We start from the raw sequence: 22,316 nt of genomic DNA on the forward strand, positions 1-22,316 counted from the left end.
CACAGGAACACACACATGCATATTTCTGCACAGGTACATATATGTGTACACACACACATATATTTTTCTATATATATGTATAGGCAAACCATTCAATATCACACTTATCCAAGTCTATGCCCCAAACAGTAACGCTGAAGAAACTGAAGTTGAACGGTTTTATGAAGACCTACAAGACATTTTAGAACTAACACCCAAAAAAGACATTCTTTTCATTATAGGGGACTGGAATGCAAAAGTAGGAAATCAAAAAACACCTGGAGTAACAGGCAAACTTGGCTTTGGAATGCAGAATGAAGCAGGGCAAAGACTAATAGAGTTTTGCCAAGAGAATGCACTGGTCATAGCAAACATCCTCTTCCAACAACACAAGAGAAGACTCTACACATGGACATCACCAGATGGTCAGCACTCAAATCGATTGATTCTATTCTTTGTAGCCAAAGATGGAGAAGCTCTATACAGTCAACAAAAACAAGACTAGGAGCTGACTGTGGTTCAGATCATGAACTCCTTATTACCAAATTCAGACTCAAATTGAAGAAAATAGGGAAAACTGCTAGACCATTCAGGTATGACCTCAATCAAATCCCTTATGATTATACAGTGGAAGTGAGGAATAGATTTAAGGGCCTAGATCTGATAGATAGAGTGCCTGATGAACTATGGAATGAGGTTCGTGACATTGTACAGGAGACAGGGATCAAGACCATCCCCATGGAAAGGAAATGCAAAAAAGCAAAATGGCTGTCTGGGGAGGCCTTACAAATAGCTGTGAAAAGAGGAGAGGCGAAAAGCAAAGGAGAAAAGGAAAGATATAAGCATCTGAATGCAGAGTTCCAGAGAATAGTAAGAAGAGATAAGAAAGCCTTCAGCAATCAATGCAAAGAAATAGAGGAAAACAACAGAATGGGAAAGACTAGAGATTTCTTCAAGAAAATTAGAGATACCAGGGGAACATTTCAGGCAAAGATGGGCTCGATAAAGGACAGAAATGGTATGGACCTAACAGAAGCCGAGATATTAAGAAGAGGTGGCAAGAATACACAGAAGAACTGTACAAAAAAGATCTTCACGACCCAGATAATCATGATGATGTGATCACTAATCTAGAGCCAGACATCTTGGAATGTGAAGTCAAGTGGGCCTTAGAAAGAATCACTACGAACGAAGCTACTGGAGGTGATGGAATTCCAGTTGAGCTGTTTCAAATCCTGAAAGATGATGCTGTGAAAGTGCTGCACTCAATATGCCAGCAAATTTGGAAAACTCAGCAGTGGCCACAGGACTGGAAAAGGTCAGTTTTCATTCTAATGCCAAAGAATGCTCAAACTACTGCACAGTTGCGCTCATCTCACATGCTAGTAAAGTAATGCTCAAAATTCTCCAAGCCAGGCTTCAGCAATACATGAGCCATGAACTCCCTGATATTCAAGCTGGTTTTAGAAAAGGCAGAGGAACCAGAGATCAAATTGCCAACATCTGCTGGATCATGGAAAAAGCAAGAGAGTTCCAGAAAAACATCTCTTTCTGCTTTATTGACTATGCCAAAACCTTTGACTGTGTGGATCACTATAAACTGTGGAAAATTCTAAAAGAGATGGGAATACCAGACCACCTGACCTGCCTCTTGAGAAATCTGTATGCAGGTCAGGAAGCAACAGTTAGAACTGGACATGGAACAACAGACTGGTTCCAAATAGGAAAAGGAGTACGTCAAGGCTGTATATTGTCACCCTGCTTATTTAACTTCTATGCAGAGTACGTCATGAGAAACGCTGGACTGGAGGAAACACAAGCTGGAATCAAGATTGCCAGAGAAATATCAATAACCTCAGATATGCAGATGACACTACCCTTACGGCAGAAAGTGAAGAGGAGCTAAAAAGCCTCTTGATGAAAGTGAAAGAGGAGAGTGAAAAAGTTGGCTTAAAGCTCAACATTCAGAAAACGAAGATCATGGCATCCGGTCCCATCACTTCATGGGAAATAGATGGGGAAACAGTGGAAACAATGTCAGACTTGATTTTTTGGGGCTCCAAAATCACTGCAGATGGTGACTGCAGCCATGAAATTAAAAGATGCTTACTCTTTGGAAGAAAAGTTATGACCAACCTAGATAGCATATTCAAAAGCAGAGACATTACTTTGCCGACAAAGGTCCGTGTAGTCAAGGCTATGGTTTTTCCAGTAGTCATGTATGGATGTGAGAGTTGGACTGTGAAGAAGGCTGAGCACCAAAGAATTGATGCTTTTGAACTGTGGTGTTGGAGAAGACTCTTGAGAGTCCCTTGGACTGCAAGGAGATCCAACCAGTGCATTCTGAAGGAGATCAACCCTGGGATTTCTTTGGAAGGAATGATGCTAAAGCTGAAGCTTCAGTACTCTGGCCACCTCATGCAAAGAGTTGACTCATTGGAAAAGACTCTGATGCTGGGAGAGATTGGGGGAAGTAGGAGAAGGGGACGACCGAGGATGAGACGGCTGGATGGCATCACGGACTCGATGGAAGTGAGTCTGAGTGAACTCCGGGAGATGGTAATGGACAGGGAGGCCTGGCATGCTGCGATTCATGGGGTCCCAAAGAGTCGGACACGACTGAGCGACTGAACTGAACTGAACGGATATATATGTATATGTATACACATAAGCACATGTCTTTCTACCTATATACCTATTTTATATAAAATGTGAAAATTTTAATTATTTTAAAATATGAAATCAATAGTAATCAAATCTGAAAATACTTTATATAAAAATATACCTTATATATATCATATATTTCAGTCACCTTTAGTAATGGTTTAATATTCTGGAGGAGGGCGTGGCAACACACTCCAATATTCTTGCCTGGAGAATCCTACGGACAAAGGAGCCTGGCAGGCTACACAATCCAAGGGGTCACAAAGAGTCAAACACAACTGAAGCAACTTAGCATGCATACACAATAAATTTATTAATAAGTTAATAAAATTATTATTAATGTAATAATAATAATATTGGTATAATTGGATTCCTGATGTCATCATTTTTTTTGCTGTTTTACCATCAGAAAGTTACCTAACTTTCCTGATGGTACGTTTTGGCAGTTTCCCCTACTGCCAAAAGAAGTGAATAGTGGAAACTGCCACACAAAGCATTTGAGCAGTCAAGTCAAGAAACGCTTTGCAGCTCATGGCACTTGGTAAATGCTGGGAACCAAAGCTCTGCAGCATTTTTAACCCACACTATCAGACACGACTGAAGTGACTTAACAGCAGCAGCAGCATTAGCTGTGAAGTTGTCAACCACACACCACGAGATAAGGAAAGCTAATTCAGCTGTTTGAAATACCTCCTTATATGAAGCCTGAAGAAGATACTCCCAGAAACACATCTCTTGAAAACACACAAAGAAACACAGTGTTGAAATTAAAAATACAATGTCCTTTGCCACTGCCGGGAGAATAAACCATATGTCTGGCTCCTGCACCATTGAACACAATGTATTACTCAAGTGAATTTAGTCAACATCCCCAAAGAGAGATCCATGCAATGTGCAAGCTTGAAACCATCACAATGTACATAATTGAAATGTTGGTTCTGATGAGCAACATGTCTTTGCTCTGTTTATGCAGGGGCTTCTTCGGTTCCGGATGTGAAGACAAACCCCCTGGAGAGAAAGCTCCCCACTGCAGCCAGTCAACCACAAGAGCACTTTGCCCTTAAAGCCCCACTTGCTGTTAATTCCTGGTTTTGAAAACTGCTTGAAGTCCTGGGCATTCTTGGAGACCCTGAACGTTGTCACTGACTCTCCCTTTAATTGTACCTTCTCTGCCCTAGTCAGGCTGGTCCCAGGACTCCTCCGGACACACTCGGACACACCCTGCCCTGGGACTCTGTTCACTGCCCTCTCATTCTGAGAATTCCTTCTTCTCTCTTCCTCCACATCAGATGGATCCCACTTTTCTCTTAGTCTCTTTCTCTTGCTGGGCTTTCCCCTGGACCCCAGTTCCACAGTGAACATCTCCCACCTGAACACGATTACATTGTCCTGTTGATGGGTGGTGCTTTGCTAATGGATATATTGGTGATTGCCCTTCTCTTCCACTGGACTTCAGGGTCTGAGTTAGTCTGGTCTTTGCCCTCGCATTCCCTGTTTAGAATGGAATTCGTGATCCACTTAGAAGAGCTGCTATGGTGTCACTTTATCAAAGACACAAACAATATGCCTTTACAAGCAGCCAATCCTATAAATATTAAAGAAGCATTGAGTGGCATGTTGGTGCAAGGTTTTAAGCTCTACTCCCGAAAAGGTTATTTTCTCCCTTCTTTCCTTCCTTTTTCCCCAGGATCAGTATCTCTCCACTTAAGGATCCATATAAGAAATATTACTGCCTCTAGAGTGTGCCATTTTAATCACTTTTTAAGTGGGGTTGAAATCCAAGTGCCCTCAAGGGCTCCAAAGATTCCATCTTTGTCGGCCTCCCATCTGAGTGGAGTGTGCGTTTCCGGACAACAGAGGCAGAAGGAAACCAGGCAACCACCTTCGACTGTAATTTGTTCATTTGCACTTTAATGAATAAATTAGTATGCCACATCAGTTCTGCTCTACTGTCATGAGAAGACTCGCATTTATATAACCTGTAATTATTTTTACTATGGGCACAAGGGAGAAATTGATTTTTGAAGCTGATGATCACAAATGTGGTTATGCTATTGCATAGATGTGAGAATTTCCAAATGACTTGTAGCAACATGTGGAAGACAAGGTAAAATTAAATGCATGACAATGGAAATAATTACTCTGATGATGCCTGCTAGGGCACTAATAAAAAAGACAATAAAAGTAGGCACTTATATGCAGCCGCAGTCAACAAAAATGGCATGGGAAATAAAATGAATCAGAGCCAAAGGAAGTTTGGGTAGAGTTCTAATTATCTTGGACTCAGTAGTATATTACAGCCTAATCTTGATTCAAACTGCTAACACAACCTCCACCAGTCTATGGTGGCCAGATCCCAGAAGAATTCAGGCCCGAGTAGTCTTTCCTCTTCACTTTCAGATCAAAACCCCATTGGGATCATCAAATCCACACAGAGTTGAACTGCTAATGAAATATCTCGCCCTTTTCACATCATGAAAATTGGAGGCTTAGTTGTTATTTGGCAAATTCAACCAACAATTTTTTTTAATTATGAAAGTTTTCAAATACAAAGAAAAGAGAATAAATGAACCCTCACATCCTATCAACTGATTTTAATTCATAGCAAATTGTAATTGATCTATATTCCCACCTACTTTTTCATACTCTGGATTATTCTGACATAAATGTTAGACATTATATTGATATATTTTATTTAAAAAACATATTTTAAACATAAAAAAATCAGCATCATCAATTATCATACCTAGAACATATAGTAAGTTGCTTACTGTATTCATAATTTTTTAATAGTATGGTCAAATCATAATGTAAAGATTGTAATAGGTTGATTTTTGAAAGCTTTTTTCTAATCTTACAGCTACCCTTCTCTCTCTCTATCTCTCTGTCTTCTCCTGCTTTCTCTCTTTTTTTTCTGTTGCAATATTTTTGGTTAATAATCCATGCCTTTTTTTCCTGAAGGATTTCCTATAGTCTCAGTTCACTGACTGCATATCAAGGGTGTTATTTAATAATTCTTTCTCCCCTATTTCCTGGAAATTAGTAATTAAATCTATAGGCTTTATCAGTTTCAGGTTCCCCTTTTTTTCCAGTCGAATCTTACATACATAGAAATATTTTACTTTGTAGACAAACAACCAAGAACTTCCTTTCCTTACCAATTGATGGTCCAGCCCTCCTCTATCATGAGTGTGTAGTTGGATAGACAAACAAAAAGTACTAATTACTTACATATCACGCAGAGCTAGGCTTGAGGGGTTCAGGGAATGCTGACAAAAGGAAGTGACTTTTGATGAGAACTCTGAAGCCTTCTGATGAAGGCTGTTGCAAAAAGCTCACAGAAGAGCCAAGAATGTAACTGGTTCAGGAAGTGAGTATTAGATAGTTGGAATCTATTGCTCAGGGAAAGCTGAAGACCAGACACATGAAGATAAAAATAGTCAGTGTGGCAACAGACAAGGAGAACATCCCAGGAGAAAGCACAGTGGGGAAAAAGAAGACACTGGAAAGACCCAGGATTTAAGAATATGGAAGAGGAAGATGAGTCAAGAAAAAAGATGTGAGCTGAGAATGGCAACAGGTGAATTAGAAGAAGAAATAAGACTGGAGGAAAATGCTGCAGAGGATGGCACGGCAGAAGGTTAGTTTTAAAAAGATATAAGAATAAGGTAAAAAAGGAAGGAATTAATATTTGCAGATAAGGTCACTTTCATAGGTTCTGGGGTTGGGATTTCAAAATATCTTGTTTGGGGAACACAATTCAAGCCAAAATAAGAGCTTTTGGAGGGAGATGGAGCTCCTACATCCCTGCAAAGCACCATGTGTCCTGACATGAATTACCCATGAGTGTTGACATGCGTTTCCACGCGGGCACCCAGGTGACGCTGAGTGTTCAATGCACGTGTCCACGTGGGCACCCACGTGATGCTGAGTCTTCACGTGCATGTCCCCATGGGCACCCACGCAACACTGAATGTTCACGTGTGTGTACCGGCGGGCACCCACATGATGCTGAGTGTTCACGCACGTGTCCACGTGGGCATCCACGTGACATTGAGTCTTCATGCATGTGTCCACGCGGGCACACACACAGTGCAGTCACGGGTGATGTAAGACTGGTATACTTGCAGTTGGTGAGGTGTTTTGTTCTCTAAACATGACTTTATGCTCGTTATTCAGACTGATACAATATCTTATATCCTCTGTCATAGAATCATGACGGTCTCAAAATTCAAAGTCTTTCATACATCAATTGGAATCATAAAGTGAAAAATAAATCTTATTTGGAAAACAACAGATTACATGCCTAACCGTTGAACTTATACTAGAATAAATTAAGCCATTTAATACTGCATATGCTTTAAAAGCCTCAAGTCAAGTATTTGTATTTGGTTTGTCCATTCCTATCTAAACCATCAGATAGTCAGATATTCCTCTAAAAATCTTAGTATTCCTACTAAGTACTAACTTCAGTAGTTTACTAATGGTCAAAGAGGATTCTATACAATCTTACACAGAACACTGTTTATCCTAGATGAGGTTGATAAATATAGTTTATCTGATTCATTCAGAATAAATATCTGGTTTTACTCAGGACTTGCTTACATTTAAGATCCACAATAAATGAGATAATTTTTGATTTGTTCTAAAATTGGCCTCAGGATTATGAATAAGTTGGGTCTAAATACTTCTTGGATCAGAAATTCCTCAATAGTGTTTATAAATAAAAATGTAAAACATTTAATATTATTTCAAAGAGAGGGTGCAGTGAAATAAATTTTATGTTGCATTTTCCTATCTTCTTGGGGTGATAAAAGGTAACCTGGAAATCCAATGACAAATGGCTTCTTTTTGTGAAAGTGTCCTTGAGAAAAAATAGGCATAAATGAAATAAAACAGGCATAAATGGGCAGAAATAAAAACTTTCATCATCATACTTTCTGAACATTCTATGAGTAAATAATAAGCTATGTTTTGAATATCATTCATAACATCATATTTGGAATATTTCTCTTTTTGCTGAGAAACAAAAGCTACTTCAATTCAGTTCAGTTCAGTTGCTTAGTCATCATGTCTGACTCTTTGTGACCCCATGGACTGCAGCAAGCCAGGCCTCCCTGTTCATCAAAAACTCCTGGAGCTTGCTCAAGCTCATGTCCATTGAGTTGGTGATGCCATCCAACCATCTCATCCTCTGTCATCCCCTTCTCCTCCTGCCTTCAATCTTTCCCAGCATCACAGTCTTTTCCAATGAGTCAGTTCTTCACATCAGTGGCCAAAGTATCGCAGTTTCAGCTTCAGCATCAATCCTTCCAATGAATATTCAGGACTGATTTCCTTTAGGATTGACTGGTTGGATCTCTTTGCAATCCAAGAGACTCTCAAGAGTCTTCTCCAACACCACAGTTCAAAAGCATCAATTTTTTGGTGCTTAGCTTTCTTTATGGTCCAACTCTCATATCTATACATGACTACTGGAAAAACCATAGCCTTGACTAGATGCTCAGGTATCTTGGTTTGTTAAACAATTGCTATATCTCACAACAATTAAAAAATTGTACGGTGGGTCTCTTCAGGTACTTAAAGCAATGTTGACACAGAGAGGTCAAATTTGTCTTTGATATAAGAATTTGTTATTCATCTTGAAAAAGAAGTGCCAACTATTTCATTTTTGCAGAATCTTCAGAAAGCACAGAGGCTGGGCAGCCATAGTGTGTGGATGTGAGATGCAGGGCACATGGCTGTCTATCAAATCTAAGCCTGTCTGCAGGTGTAAAACACACGCCAGGGGCTTACCAGGGGAACGCAGTACTAGCAGCCTGGTTAGCAGTGCAGACGCACCCAGTGGGCCTCACGTGGACTCTCCTGCACCCAGCCTCACTCCGGAGTCCGTTCATCCAGACCAGACGGTCTGGCTCTGCCTTTCTGCTCCTTAAGGACGAGAATGCCAGGCTGCTCAGTTCTCAGCACCAGCACAGCGCCTCTTGTGCAGGTTCAGTACTCGATGCTGTTGACCAAATGAGCTAAGGTTTAAGCAAAGGAGTCAACGTTCTCCTTCCACTTCATCTTAAAGGTGGTTAAGGACCTTAACGGGGCTTCTCTGGTGGCTCAGACAGTAACGAATCCACCTGCAATGAAGAAGACCTGGGTCCGATCCCTGGGTTGGGAATATTCCCTGGAGAAGGGCATGGCAACCCACTCCAGTATTCTTGCCTGAAGAATTCCATGGATGGAGGAGCCTGGAGGGCTGGAGTCCAAGGAGTCACAAAGGGTCAGACACGATTGAGCACCTGAGCACACACACACAAGGACCTTAACACAAATCTGGAAACAAGGCCAGACACAAGCTTCAGTCCCAAGTTCACGAACACCTGTCCCTGAAAGCCTGACACACAGACTCAGAATGATGTGACTTTTGACACTGAGATAAAAAGATGGGGCTTTTCATGAGTCCGGTCAGTTACTGAATATGTGACGGTCTGTAATTTTTTCTTCATATCTTTCCCTCAAAAAAAGAACAGCAGCATATTCACTTGAGGATGCTCCTCAACGTATGTTGCGATGAATATAGTTTTATTGGGAAGTGACCAGATCGGGTTTGAAAAGGTGCAGAAGAATCATAACGGCAGGAAATAACCTCATTGCAAGCTGTGAATACTTGACCAGCTGTGAGAGCAAACGGTGAGTGAACATTCTGCGGCTTTGCTATTGCCCAAGGACTTTTATGAGGCTCCGAAGTTCAAAATCATTCTTGCAAATTTCTCTTTGCTATAAGCCTTTCCTCTGGAGGTGGTACAGAGGAACTTCACCCCACCAACACACATCTCTCAGCTCAGTCTTCCACTTTAGAACGTCTCCTCTAGAGTTTCTGACCTGAGCAAAAGTGGCAAAGACGGAGACTCAGTGAGGAACAGTGGATGCACGGATGCCTTACATACAGTCTTCTGCCATCTGCTGTGCACGTGGATGCCTTGGGCCGCAGCCGGGCTGCTGAAGAAGTTACCTTCCTCCTGCAGAGGCATCCTGCCTAATAAAGAGGATGAGGCTGTCTCGTGGCCTCATTTGTGGACTGAATCGGAAGGTAAACTTAGCGTTTAAATCCCAGTAGAGAGATCATCCTCTAAAATATCACTAACTGTATCGCTTCCCAGAGCGACAATCTCATTGGTTTAGAGAATAACTGCCCAAGCTATGTGCGCATATATATATATATATATTCTACTTGTTCATTATTCAGCATGACTAGTCCCTCCAGACAGTGTACCAGCTCCTTACATGTCAGGGGCTTGCTATTTTGCTCTAATGCAATAAATGTGGAAGTTCAATTACCAAGCAACAATGAGACTGTGAAGTCTATTGTGGGCCTATTCTACAGTTCCCTGCAGAAGGCAACAAAGTAAGTCACACAACAAGCAGAGAAATCATTCTAAAACACGTGGAGATACCCAGAGTGATAATTCATCACGGTTTATTCTGATGGAAACAATAGTTACCCCGAGCAGGTGCAGAGGAGCAGTTCAGAAAGGGAGGCAGTGAACGAGCCTCATTGATGAAGAACTTCTCTAGGACAAATGACTTCTATGAAAACTAGATTCCTATCTACAGGAGAGCAAAGCAGAAAGTGCTTACTGTGCTATGATTGTAATGACAAAAAGAGAGTTAGGTTATACACAGAGATCCATTGCCGCTTATGAGAAAAGCTTTTGAATGTCTCAACTTGAAGTGGGAATTACAATCATTTTGACTCTGCAATATCCCCCTGCCTTTCTCTGTTAGTTTCTTTCTGCTATTAAGTTCTGCGATGCAATGCCTGCTCTAAACCTGTAATCAAGGACGTTTATATATGTGGAATGAGTCAGTTCACAATACATATAGCAACAAAAGGTCTCAGGTCAATGTATTTTTGAGGCAAGAGATTCTCATGTAGCCATATCCCATCTTTATGTTACTCTTTCAACCACACCTTGCCAGTGCGCCTAATGTGGATCACAGCTTCAACTCTGCCAGCGGACCTTGGCCTTGGAAGACACGTTGAACTGTGGCACAGAAGTTCCAAACTGACAGTGGCTGGAGCCACGTAGAAGTTTATATCTCTGTCAGTAGACGTTTATTCTCTGTCAGTTAATTGTAAGCAATCCAGGGTTGGTCAGAGACCCCACATCCTTGGGGACCCCAGCTCTGTCTCCCTGGCCCCTCTGTTACTCCCACAATACCTTTGAACCATCAAGGCGTCATGTCAATACTTAAGCCTGCAACATGAACCAATACGTGGACCTCCCTTTAAGACGCCTCCTACATATTCCGTAAATCCCTCCTATTGACATCCTGCTGGCCAGAACTCTGTGACTAGGGAAATGAAGTCTTTATTCTGATTGTGGGTGCATGCTAAGTCGCTTCAGTTGTGTCCAACTCTTTGCAAACCTATAGATGTAGCCATGCCAGACTCCTCTGTCCATGGGATTCTCCAGACAAGAATACTGGAGTGGGTTGCCATGCCCTTCTCCAAGGGATCTTCCTGATCCAGGGATCGAACCGGTGTCTCTTGAGTCCCCTACATTGGCAGGCAGGTTCTTTACCACTAGCACCGCACTGTCTCTGGGCCCAAATAACCTCCAGGGGAAGAGGAGGATTACTGGGGATAGCTAGTCTTTAAGTCAAGGACGGATGTGAAAAGGCAAGAGGGAAAGTGAAAGTTAAGTCAGTGAAAGAAACACTACAATTAACATGCACGTGCTTAAATAAAGAAAATATTTTTTTAAAAAAACGGAGGGATAATTCCTCTTACCACACATTCAATTATCACCAATGTAAAAAAGGGATTCGGGAAGGAATTATGATGAGAAAACACTGCGTGGAAAGACAAAGCTCTCTGACGGAACCACGGGTCATTCTCTGCCGTCACTCGGGTCTGAGCCCCACCTGCTGGTGCTCTCGCTAGGAATGCACAGGTCGCTCAGTCCTGAACAGCGTCTGGAATTCACAGTGTCCTAACATCTTCTTTCCGGCTGAGAAGACGGAGGACACAGCTCACCTTCATTTCCTGTCTGGATATATTGATCAGAAGATAGAGGACAAAGTCTCACCCTCATTTCCTGCCTGGATACATTGATCATGAGTTTCCTATCTGATTAGCATCTCCTCTCGCTAATGGAAGAAAACCCAACGTGGGAAGAAATTAATTATGAAGGTGGCCTGTATTTTGCCCCACCAGGAGGAGAAGACACACACAGCCCACGGCTTCACCAGGAGCCTCCTGGCCCGCAGGACGAGTCACCTGGTATGTTTCCATTCGACATCTAATCATCGTGGGCCTGAGGGTACCCACAGCTACACAGCCAAAAACCCAGTTACACATCTCCTTGTGCCAAAGCACACAGGATTTCATCTTCACATTCATCACTATTCTGAGAGGCAGAGAGGGAAATGGCACCGTCCATTGACAAATTGCTAGTCAAACATTTGGACAGGCTATGATTGGACACCCAAATCAGGGCTGGACTTAAGGAATTCAGGTAGACAACTTCACTGCGGAAAGAAAAAAGATGCATTCACAGAGAAAATCTTTATTGCAAAAGGGATGTCTTTCTGAAGCTGCTGACTTTGATTTCAGTACAACCATTATACTCTGGTTCCACAGGCTTCCCTTGAGGCTCAGTGGCAAAGAATCTGCTTGCTAATGCAGAAGATGTGGGTTCGATCCTTGGGTCAGGAAGATCCCCTGGAGAAGGAATTGGCAACTCACTCCAGTGTTCTTGACTGGAAAATCCCATAGATTTCCAAGAGCCTGGCAGGGTACAGTCCATGGGGTTGCAAAGAGTTGGACACAAATGAGCATGTTCACACCATGTACCTGGCTGCCTACGAACAGAGATAAATCGTTCAGCATGTAATTCTCTGCATATAAAATACAGGGTTCTGTGTACTTGGGTACATTCATAAACAGACATAAATTGCCTTCTTTGATGTCTCATAATTCTTGGAAAAATTTACAAGTCCTTGCATCTAAGAGCAGAAAGGATTATTTTCCTCTACTCTTATTTGTAACACAAATATGATGCTTTTACTCCCACCTAAAATCCACAGGAGCCTCCTCATTATATGGGATGCAGTGCCTTTTGTGTTAATTTCCCGTGGCCGCTGTCACAAATTCGGTGGCCTACAGCAGCAGGAATGTAGTCTCCCCCAGCTCTGGAGGTGTTGGAGGGCCATGCTCCTTCCAGAGGCTCTGAGAGAGATTTCGCTCCTTGACTCTTCTGATGTCTAGGGGTTGAAGGAAACGCTGGTCCTTCCTTGGCTTGTGGCTGCTTCAGCCCAATCTCCGCCTCCATCATCACATGGCCTCTTCTGTGTCCTCTCTTCTGTTCATGGGTCCCCTCTACAGGACACTTGAGATTGGATATAGGGCTCACCCAGACAATCCAGAATGACCTCTTCATCTACAGATGCTTAAGGATACTGATAAAGTTTCTTTCTCCAAATAAGCAGCACCAACAGGTTCTGGGGCTTGGGTGGGGATATATCTTTGGGGGACCCACTACCCCCTTGATGGTGCGGCTCACTGGGTTCACTTTAATGTCACCTCCTGCAACACCCTGTATACTGACCTACCTGTCACCCTTATCAAACACATCGGTTGTTCACACAGTGTTGCATCTTCCCACTGCAAGAAAGGTGGTTTTCTTTCTTGTGCAACTTGTGACCTCCTACTCGTCATCTGCCCCAAATTTCCAATTGTTGCCTCCATGCACCTTCTTCCAAGGGAAGCTGGTGCTCTTCCTCTAACCTGCAGATCACTGAGTGCACAGACATACTGGAGCCCTTGTCAGGAGGCTTCCTGCTGCTTTCCACAAAAGCTTCATCTGACTGTGTTTCCATTACCACAGATTGCAAAAACTCACTTTGTGTTTGTTTCAACATCCCAGGTGCTCTGTAATGTTTTTAATAACATTTTTTCCTACCACAAGTAAACTGAAATTATTTAAATAAGCATAAAAGGAAAAAAATATAGACTCCCTGAAACCTGAACATCAAAGGGTTTCTCTGGTGGCTCAGATGGTAAAGAATCTGCCTGCAATGTAGGAGACCTGGGTTTGATTCCTAGGTCAGGAAGATTCCCTAGAGAAGGGCATGGCTACCCACTCCAGTATTCTTGCCTAGAGAATCCCATGGACAGAGGAGCCTGGTGGGCTACGGTCCATGGGGTCACAAAGAGTCGGACACAACTGAGCGACTAACACTTCACTACCATCACAAGTTAAAAACAGGAAACATTTAATTCATGTAGATCCTCCCTATATTTATGTTTATTTCATTGTATGTGCCTACTTGTGGGTATATACAAAGTTACTAAACTCAATCTGTAAATATATTTCGTCCTTCCAAGACACAGCATGCACTTAATAAATGTTTGTTGAATAAATTAATGAATCAAAGAATTAAAAATTTGCCACTTAATGATAGCTACAATGGTCACAGAATAAAAGATTCAAAGAAGTCATTACTTTGGCCCAAACATAAGTCTCAGCTAGGGTTCCTAAAGACTTATTTTTAAGATCTTATCAAAAGGTGTTTACTTACTATCCAAGTTATACACAGATTTTAGGAGTAGAAATAAAAAAATTCTTCCACATAGTGAAGATAGTTTATTCTTCTAAGTAATTCATTCTTGAAGTTGTCTCTTCTTCACAATGTTCTCAAATATAACAAAAGACATGTTTTCTCCACCCTCTTGACTTCACTGTCTTTCCAAAGATGGTCTTGAGCAAATCAACTCAAGACTCAACATCAACTCAACATCAACTTCCCTGCAGGAGCAAACGTGATCAGAGAAAACTTGTAAATAGAAGTCCATCCTTCTGAAACATACAAATCTATTTCCCAAAAGTTAAATGTCTATTAGCCTGAGGACAGAGAGTACAAGTCTGTGAACTTGACAAAGAATAAAACCGCCCAATTCTTCCTTACACGTTGTAATTGGGCGGGAGGTCAGCTCTCCAGCAGACCTCCTCAGGGGGCAAACACTATCCCCTGCCACGTGTTCTCCACGCTCAGGGAGATAGATGAGTCTGCTCTGGCCGAGAGGTACACAGCCTCCTCCCAGAACAGACTTCTTCCGACTCTGGAAGACACTTGAGTTTGCTGAGTTCCTAAGGAGAATTCCAACACACTCTCACAAAGGCCTGCTTTTTATCCTGTGTTCTCAAAATGGGAAGTCTCAAAGATGTATAGAGACCAAACCCGTAGATAGTGGGCCATTGGAGAGCCAAAATCTACGCCCTGGTGATAGCAGTGAACTCAGGTTAGCCTAGACATCAGTCAGACTTAGGCTGTTCTCTGGGTCGACCTAAAAGGAACTTCATGGGAAGGGAGAAAGTGAAAGCTCTATCATTTTAAATTTCTCATCCATTAAAGGCAGACTTCCTCCTGGTCCCCTGTGTAGGGTTGGCTTTGAAAGGAGGCATGGCAGAGGACACTGGGAAGCAAACGGTCACATGTAGAATTAAGGGACCCAGAGAACGTTAGCTATTCTCTGGCCCTCAGTTTCCGCTGCTGCAAATATATTAGAAAGCGCTGAAACAAGGAAAATTCCAAGATACAAAACGGCAAAGGTCGTGCTTCATGAGTTCAGTTCAGTCGTTCAGTCGTGTCCGACTCTTTGCGACCCCATGGACCACAGCACGCCAGGCCTCCCTGTCCATCGCCAACTCGCAGAGTTAGAATAAGCACATTTCATAAACTTGTCCTTCATCCTTTTACTATGATCAGATCCATCAGTCAGAACAAAAATGATATTTTGAAATTAGTAGCTATGACTGAGAGCTGCAATTTTATATAACTTTATAGATTTTATAATTGGTCTTAATATCCACTTTATTTTCTTGTGATTGTACAGACCCTGAGAAATTACGATTTAAAAAAATAGTATTCAACCTCAATCTAGGATAATCTTTAATCATGTAGAAAGAGCCGAAAATAAGAGCTGGCAGCAATAGTCAAAAAGGAGACATCTGATGTGTTAAAATTTTATTGCGTTTTAGAAATATGTAAACATATCTTGTGGAATAAAAATGTAATCAAATGTTCCCAACCCTTCCCCTTTCCCAGGACGCTACACAGTTTGAAAATTACCTGTCAAGATGGCCTCTAAGAGTCCCTCCAGCCCCCAAAGTCAGTGACTGCATTTGCTCTTTGGGCTGAATAAGATGCTGCTGGCTGAACTCCTGCTCCGAGGCTCTGCAGAGCTTGGGGAAGTCTCAGCTATGTACGCAGCCTGAGAAGGCGAGATGCCGGGATGATAAATCGTTACAGATGGACTAAGGTCTAGATTTCTTTCATCTTGCAGACTCATATAATCCCCTCTAATGCAGAGGTTTTAACAATGTGAATGTGATTTAAAGGACCTTGAAATCTCCTTTCGATCAAATCCTTCTCTGACAGTGTCAGGATGCCTGCAGGTTCTATTTTAGAAACCCTTCTGGACAGCCTATGCCAGGCCTCTGCTGAAACAACTCGTTAGGGACACATGACATCCCAGCCATGAACATCCCAGGCAAACTTAAATATAAATGCGATTGGCATAACCACATCATCTTACTCTCATATTTCACAATTATTTGCAGAGTGTTTGTTTGAAAGGCTCCATAGTTATCGCTGAGCTAATTTCTGCCCTCTAGGCATTTGAAATTTAGCAGAGAAGAAATATTTAATGAAACTGTGTGCTGCGCTTGATCGCTCAGTCATGTCTGACTCTGTGTGACCCCGTGGACTGTAGCCTGCCAGGTTCCTCTGTCCATGAAGATACTCCAAGCAAAAATACTGGAGCGAGTCGCCAAGCCCTATTCCAGGGGATCTTCCTGACCCAGGAATCAAACTGGGGTCTCCTGCATGGCAGGCAGATTCTTTCCCAGAGCAGCCCAATGAAATTACATCACTAAAATAATCATATGGCAGACATCATTACAACGGCACCCCACTCCAGTGCTCTTGCCTGGAGAATCCCATGGACGGAGGAGCCTGGTAGGCTGCAGTCCATGGGGCTGCGAAGAGTCGGACACGACTGAGCGACTTCACTCTCACTTTTCACTTTCCTGCATTGGAGAAGGAAATGGCAACCCACTCCAGTGTTCTTGCCTGGAGAATCCCAGGGGGAGCCTGGTGGGCTGCCGTCTATGGGGTCGCACAGAGTCAGACACAACTGAAGTGACATAGCAGCAGCAGCAGCAGATATCATTAAAGACAACCATGGAAAGAAACACAAATGATGGACTGAATGACCGGGGAAGATCTTTGATTAGATGAGTAAGGGAAAACAATCAGTGGGCAGATCCCAGAGATCTACAGAGCGGAGGCGTCTGGAAGGAGCCGCAGGCACGGCTGTGGATGCTTAGATCTCAAAGGCCTCGGGAACTCGGAAGAAAACCCGATCAGTTTTGTTCAGTGCAGGATTTCTCAAGAATACACAGCCACTAATCCATTAATCACTCGTTCACTATCCGTAAAGGTGCTACTGTAATATCAGAAACATCTGGATTGGATCCTAACTCCTTCTCTGCTAGCCTCTGTGAACTTGTCTGTTAGCAGCTCAGATGTGTTGGATTCTTCACGACCCCATGGACTGTACCCCACGAGTCTCCTCCTTCCACGGGATTCTCAAGACGAGTACTGGAGTGGGTAGCCATTCCCATCTCCAAGGGATCTTCCCAACTTTCAGGGGCTGAAGCAGTGTCTCCTGTATTGCAAGCAGATTCTTTACTGTCTGAGCCACCAGGGAAGCACCAACGAAGTTATCTAACCTCTCAGGACTTCAATGCCTTTATCTGAAAACTGAGGATAATACGTACACTCTGACTCCTTTAGGGGTGAGCTCCTGTAGCTGTCTGAGTTACATAATCAATAAATGCCTTCCCATGAGGCAGGAACAGCACCGATCAGACAGCAAGGTTCTAGCTGGGATTTCAGTAACCGCAGGCTCCCATTCTCTCTTCCTTCAGTCTTCATTAAAGAGGAATGAGGCTGAAGAGGAAAGTACCTTTGTACAGATCGTAAGTGAAATGCAGCCCTGAGGCCAGCACCCACCTCTCCTGACAGCTGGTGCAGGGTCCTCGATTTCACTCTGAGCAACGGCTGATGAGGATGTGCTGAGAAGCGAAGATCCGGGGATGGACTGAAGATGCCCAATGGGATGGATGTGAGTAAATGAAGGAAAATCCCTATTTTCAATGGTTTCAACTTGAGAGACTGTTAGTGATGCGCTCAACACAACAGAGAGCGCTGAGACCCTGATCTGATCTCCTCGGCTCACACTGCGTTACCCTGCACGACCCTCGTCGTGCTAGCAGTGAAGAACCTGCCTTGCCAATGCAGGAGACTCAAGGGATGTCAGTTCGATCCCTGAGTCGGGAAGATCCCCTGGAGGAGGGCATAGCAATCCACTCCAGTATTCTTGCCTGCAGAATCCCATGGACAGAGGAGCCTGGCGGGCTACATACAGTCCATGAGGTTGCAAAGAGTCGGACACAACTGAAGCGACTTAGCATGCAAACACACAGCTGTAGCAGTGGGGAGGTGGGGCCTCACCAGGATCCTAACACTGGTCCAGCCGCATTCCTAAACCAGACCAAAGAAAAAGGGGCTCTCTGGATTCCAGGGCTACCTCATCTGTCCTCAGATCTGATCTCTCTAAGCATCAATCTGGTCTTTCAAAATGCCACAAGAGGGCAACATGTCGTTTTTTTTTCTTTCTTTCTTTTGAACCTGAGATTTAAGATGATTCTCAGGTTCAAAATCTCAAAATAAATTTCACAGTTTCAGATGATAAAAGTGAAGGAAATCTGGCTGAGCATGGTAGAAGGTTAGGATTATCTATCAAAGCAATCTCCCTTATTTATAGGGAATGTCATGCACTTAAAAACATTTATGAAAAATCCTCTGTACATAATGATCAATATTTTTAACATCAGACTTAATATTCCTTAAAAATGAAGCATTTTAAGGAAAAATGCACTTGGGATGTTTCTGTCCTTTCCAATGTTCCTTTGTTTTCCACACTACTTATAATTATAAAGAATGTATATTATAGAGGTCGTTGATGTCCTGTTTCTTCCTGTTTCCTGTGCAAATTCTTCTCTGCTTTAGTCAATCTAGAGCAGTTATCATTCCATAAATGCAAGCTAATTCCCCTACATGCTTCTGCTTGAATCGAGACTTCATTCTGTTCATACCTTCTGTATGGAACAGAGCACTATCAAGAACATGGAATTGTTTTCGGAGAAATTTTTTTCTACTCTTGATCCAGCACGTGACTACATCAGAGCATCTTTGCACGCATGCTAAGTGGCTTCAATCGTGTCCGACTCTTTGTGATCCCATGGACTACAGCCTGCATGTCTCCTCTGTCCATGGGGTTCTCCACGCAAGAACACTGGAGTGGGTTGCCATACGCTCCTCCAGGGAATCTTCCCGACTCAAGGAGTGAACCCAAATCCCTTACGTCTCTTGCACTGGCAGGTGGATTCTTTACCACTAGCACCACCTGGGAAGCCCAGAGCATCTTTACTGGGCTAGTTTTCAATTCAATAGAAGATTAACAAGTAGATTGCCTCGCCAATTCTGGAATACAACTTATTTCCTATTGTTTCAGGTTTGGTATCACAGGCTAAACTGTACTTAAAAATGACAACTTTAATATCATTAAGTAGCTTTCACTTGTAATCATCACAGAATTGCTCGAAGAAATGCTGAGTCAGATGCTAAGGATTACCTCAATCATCAAGGCAAGACAGAAGCTGAGGCTGCCCCAGTCTCAGGTCAAGAGCAAATCAAGAAAGAGAATTCACGGTCTGAAGTTTTTGCTAATTTATTTTCTTAGGTAATTTGATGACACGTGTTTATGAGATGAGAAGCATCATCTGATTATTTTTCATTCAGGCTTGGCACAGAGGAATACTTTTGTAACTTAAAGTGGTACCATCCACCTTTATAGGGCTTCCCAGGTTGGCTCAGTGGGAAGAATCCACCTGCCAATGCAGGAGATTCCAGTGCTCTTGCCTGGAAAGACCCATGGACGGAGGGGCCTGGTGGGCTGCAGTCCATGGGGTCGCTGGGAGTCAGACATGACTGAGCGACTTCACTTTCACTTTTCACTTTCCTGCATTGGAGAAGGAAATGGCAACCCACTCCAGTGTTCTTGCCTGGAGAATCGCAGGGACGGGGAGCCTGGTGGGCTGCCGTCTATGGGGTTGCACAGAGTTGGACACGACTTAAGCGACTTAGCAGCAGCAGCAGCAGCAGGAAATGAGGGTTTGATCTGTGGATTAGGAAGATCTTCTGGAGAAGGAAATGGCTACTCACTCCAGAATTCTTGCCTGGGGAATCCCATGGACAGAGGAGTCTGGCAGGCTACAGTCTGTAGGGTCAAAAAGAGCTGGACCCAACAGTACACACCTACTGGTTTTTAAAAATTTCCCTTCACATTCTTTCTAAAGACATAAATGGCTCAATTAGATCTTCTCTAGTTTTACAGGGGAAAAGTGTTAATATGCGCATATACTCAACTGCATTAATTTTGATTTGATAAATGTAGCACATTTAGAATCTTAACAATTATGATTCAAGGCATACAGGTGAGTAAACTATATGAAGAGAATGGGCTATGATGCCATGTATCTAGGCGTGGGTATGCGTATTTAGCTTTCAAGTATATAGTTTCAAAGAACATTCTTCCTACCTAATCAGGTTCTATTTAACATGTGAAAGCTGCTCTTGACATTCTCTATTCAACTAAGCCAACAAAGAAATGGAAATTCTTTGACTATTTCTTATGTTCTCACCTATTTATGAAAATGTATATTAAAGAAGAAAAAGCACTCCAGAAAGTATCTATCATGAAGATAAACAGGAAACATCCCATCTCTGTGCTTTGTCCAATTTCAGTGATTAACGGCTTCATATTGCATAGTTTCATCATCAATTGAGAAAAAAATATAGAACAGAAATACACACAAAGTGATTTAAGTGTCAGTTTTGAATTTTTAAAAATTTAATATTTTAATGATTTTTTAAAATAATGTAAGAACTCTATAAAGAACAGAAAGAACAAAATGACAAAGTAGTTCCAAGTTTGAAAAAATGAAGAATGTTCTAGAACATTCTTCTTACAGAAGGTTCAGAAAAGATATACCAAACTGGAGTAGGGAGTGAACTTGGGGAAGTGGGAAACAGGTGTGGTGGCTAGGCTCCAAAATGACCCCAATGATCCTCTCTCTTGATAAATATTCAACACTCATGAGACCCTTCCACAAACACACACAGGAACTTCCACTTTCTCTTAGCATTTTCTATTTATTTAGACAACTAGCATGAATTCATACAAGCATCCACAAAGCAGCACCTTCCCCCATCTTGATTCTCCCTATGCCCTAGGCCTAGTAAAGTAGTTGGTGCACAGTAGGCTCTTAATAAATGTGTGTTGAATAAATTCAACATCTTCTATTAAAAGTATGCTCCTGGTCCTGACCAGAAGACCGTGCAAATGCAACCAGTCAGCCACCTTCTTTCTCAGGGAGCTGCCAAACTCTGTCATGTAACAGAGACCGCAAATTGTGCCTAATATTTCAAAAATACCTTACCTTCTGTCTGCAATAAAACGGGCTACAAATATATCAAATGTTTCAAAACCCTGAAAAAGTTGAGTTGTTGACCAATGACAGCACTGTAAGCCCCACCTGCCACTGTGGAAAGGAGATGAAAATTTACCTCCTTCCTCACATACAGTCTAAACAAAAGCGGAGAGAACTGCGCTGTGAGGAAGGTTGGTTGCTCTGGGAATTCATGGTCTCTGACCTCAGCCAGGCCCTCCAAATGCCCAGGAATCACTGTGTTTCCCTGTCAACCCCCTCCTGTTCAGCACAGGATGGTTGTAAAACCTTCTGTACTCTCCCAGCCAAATATCAGCTTGTCTCTCTGTCCCCACCCTCCCCTCCCCAAGTCAAGGAGGTCACTTTGGCTCCCGATCGGCCAAGCTCCTTTGTCCATGGAATTCTCCAGGCAAGAACACTGGAGTGGGTAGCCGTTCCCTTATCCAGGGGATCTTCCCAACCCAGGGACTGAACCCAGGTCTCCCGCATTGCGGGCGGATTCTTTACCGTCTGAGCTCCCAGGGAAGCCCGTTTAGTAGAGGGAGAGAGAAATCCCAGAAGGCAACTTGCCCTCCTGCAGAGTCCACCTCCCAGAAAGGCTTAGACGAGCCCTGGAGCCAGTGTGGGAGGAGAGTCGCAGATTCTAAGAGCACAGGAGACAGCTCTGGGTCTGGCGTGGGAAGCCTGACCCCTGCATCCCAAAGCGGACGGTGGAGAATCTGAAGGTACGCACTGCGGGGTCTCCTCAGTGGGTCACAGAAATCAAAGGGATTTCAGAGGTTCACAGAGACAGGAAAGGAGGAGACAGAAAGAGAAGGGGAGAATGCCAAGGTCATTTATTTCCCTGACTCAGGGCCCTGGGCCCTGCCCTTACTCTCAGGTCAGTTCGGTTCAGTCACTCAGTCATGTCCGACTCTTTGTGACCCCATGGACTGCAGCACACCAGGCCTCCCTGTCCATCACCAACTCCCGGAATTTCTTCAAACTCATGTCCACGGAGTCGGTGATGCCATCCAACCATCTCATCCTCTGTCGTCC

The 22,316-nt window shown here is 43.0% G+C and overlaps 1 protein-coding gene across 1 annotated transcript in view; it reads right to left on the reverse strand.

The window, feature by feature from the left end:
- FAM155A (family with sequence similarity 155 member A) overlaps positions 1–22,316 on the reverse strand; it is a 601,989-nt gene that overhangs the window by 131,959 nt on the left and 447,714 nt on the right. The window lies entirely within an intron of this gene.

The sequence above is a fragment of the Oryx dammah genome, unplaced genomic scaffold, assembly GCF_014754425.2.
Source record: "Oryx dammah isolate SB20612 unplaced genomic scaffold, SCBI_Odam_1.1 HiC_scaffold_24, whole genome shotgun sequence".
NCBI classification, from domain to species: domain Eukaryota; kingdom Metazoa; phylum Chordata; class Mammalia; order Artiodactyla; family Bovidae; genus Oryx; species Oryx dammah.